Genomic DNA, 2,855 nt, shown 5'->3' with positions numbered 1-2,855 from the left:
AAACACTCGGACATTCGCGGGGTTCCTCGATAATTCATGATCCTTCCAGAAACTCCAGCGCGCATGCTTCCAGATTCGCGTGACTTCCGCTGTCGTAACAAAACTTTTAACTCAAGGAGTAACGATATTGCATAGGATTTCTGATCTTTGTTCTGTAATATTTGATGTCAAGTTGATGATTTTCAAGTCGATGGTACATACAGTTTAGTCACGGTTATTTAATGCATAAATAATACTCGACATAAAGTTGGATTTTATAGTTGAATAATCTATGTTTCACACAGTGGCATATGTTGGTTTAAGTTGTGTTTTCCTCCTGGCAAACAGGGCATCTATAATGTCATATAAATCTGGAATGTTTCAAGGTTGGAATTATCATTCCTAAATATAAAGAACTTATGGAATCATACACTTGGCTTGAAAACACCTCCTTTGTGGAATAAATATGTTCAAGCAATTTTCGTTGTATCCCTCATAAGAGAAAACTAATTGACTACGGGGATGTTCATTTGGTTAATGAATTTATTGAAAAGGATATTAATAAAGTCCCCCGAATAATTATTGTATTGCGATAGACACTTAATATTGCTCAATTCATATTAAAACAAATACACATTTTCATTAATTTTGAAAGCTGTATTTAGTAAGATATGCGCCAGATCAACTTTAAAGAATGCTGAAACCAGACAGTCTAAGTGTTCATATATATCTATAAAAAAAGAAGTTGTAGTAAGGTTTAATCATCAGACGCTTCTCTGAAGTATGAATCAGAATTTTATGAAAAAATAAATTTGAAGTTTTTTTTTTTTTCAAATTAGAAGTCCCGTATTTACTGTTTAGGTATTTTAAGACATTTTGTTATCATGTTCAGAACTTTTAAGGACAACCGAACCATTATACGTATGCATGAAATAAATGAAAGGTTTTGTACGTTTGTAGTTAAGCCCAAAGCTACAAAATGGGATATGTGTGTTGTATTCACCACGTGTATCGTCACCCGGCTTTTAGCGTTATAAGCTTTCAGATTTTGCAGTTGGAGCTAAATAAAAATTGACATTTTTATAAATATTTTACGTCATTTTTATTCATGGTCACGTAAAAAAATATTTACCAAACAGAAATATAAAATACCTTTTTATTTTTTACTTATTCTTGTATTTTATTTTTTGCATTGTTTTATGGATAGTTTTAGTAACATACAAACAATAACACCTGGGAACTGGCTCACTTATTAAGGTTAAAGTATTCAATGACACTCTTACGGTTTTCCACTTTATTAAATTACCTCTTAGCCTTATACAATTGCTGCTTTGTTCGTACTTTGACTAACTTATTCATGATAGTGGTATATTATATCCTACACGCTGAATTGTTAACTTTTTGACTATAATCATTTCTGAATGCTTTAATTTTCAGGATCATGACCATGTAATTAGCTTCAGTCCTGATATTTGGAATTGTTTGGGTCGTTTACTACTCCTTTGGCAGGGATTTTGAAGTACACGAAACAAATACAGCATTGTAGGGTAACATTCAGGGTTAGTGTTTCTCAAATAGCTGATTATTTGATTATAAAATAATTTTCAGCTGACTTTCTATTCTTATAAAATAACTTGCAGCTTTATAACAACAGTATTTCAGCATCCATTCATGATGTAACATTCTTTCTCTTTGACTTGCATTTATCACACCTTGTTATTCCATTATTTTTCTCCAAAGGAAAACGCATAAACATAACCAATTGCTAACCTGGAATGAAGGCAATAAACGAAAGAAGAGGTCCAAAGTCACTGAGATGTTCTTGTTTTGATCGATTTGATCCGAATGTTTTCCATCCCATATTTGAAGAAAGTCTATAAGAACTATTTGGAGAGGAAAAGGTAGTAAAGATTGTCGTCTTGGTCGCGTTAAACCCGGGAAAGTCAGGTTCTTCCCTACATGATAGTATTATTTCTTATTGGTATTGCGGTTCAAGTATGTACTCTACGAAAGTTTGTAATGATTTTTGTACACACTTCGACCCCTTTCCGCGTATTTCCCAGCATTTAATGCGATGTGAGTTCTCCTAATATGATTTTGTACACTGTCTTATACTCATAAGCAGTTCCTTCAAAACACACACACATTTAAATAGATATTCTTCCAGTAATGTACTTACACATATAAATACCATCTTTTAAATATATAATTAGATGAAGATCTATGGCAGAAAGTTATCTAGCAGTACACAGTCTCGTATTAATTATCATATAGATATTTATAGGAGAAAGGTACAACACTTTCATTAACCATCCCCCAAAAAACATACATCACGTATAATAGTTAAACCAACTGCCTAAACGTCATGTTAGTGTAGCATATATAATATGTAAAGTCTAGTGTACTTTAATCCCTTATGGTGATGGCACATGACGAGACACACATTCCATGACATTCGGCATGTAATGCTGTTTGAATATAAGAAGGGAAACAACGCCTCAAAGAAATTTATGGAAATGTTTTGAACGTTCGTAAGAGTCAACGATGGTTCAGAAAATTTCGTTCAGGTGATTTTAGCCTTAAATACTGTGATGGCAGGGGCCAACATGTTGGAATTGATATTGATGCTCTGAAGATGCTTGTTGAGTCTAACCAAAGGGAACACACTCATGAAATGCCCCCGAATTGCATGTCTCTCATGAAACAATACGTAAACATCTAAGGAATATGGGAGAACACCATAAAAAAGGTGTTTGGGTGCCTCACAAACACTCTGATTAACATCGTTTCCAACGTGTGAATGTTGCTTCATCTCTTCTGGCACGTAATGCTCGTGAACCATTTTTGGACAGAATTGTAACCGGTAATGAAAAATG

Source organism: Limulus polyphemus, unplaced genomic scaffold, assembly GCF_000517525.1.
Source record: "Limulus polyphemus unplaced genomic scaffold, Limulus_polyphemus-2.1.2 Scaffold1810, whole genome shotgun sequence".
Classification (NCBI taxonomy): Eukaryota; Metazoa; Arthropoda; class Merostomata; order Xiphosura; family Limulidae; genus Limulus; species Limulus polyphemus.
Note: the sequence above shows the minus strand (reverse complement) of the source record.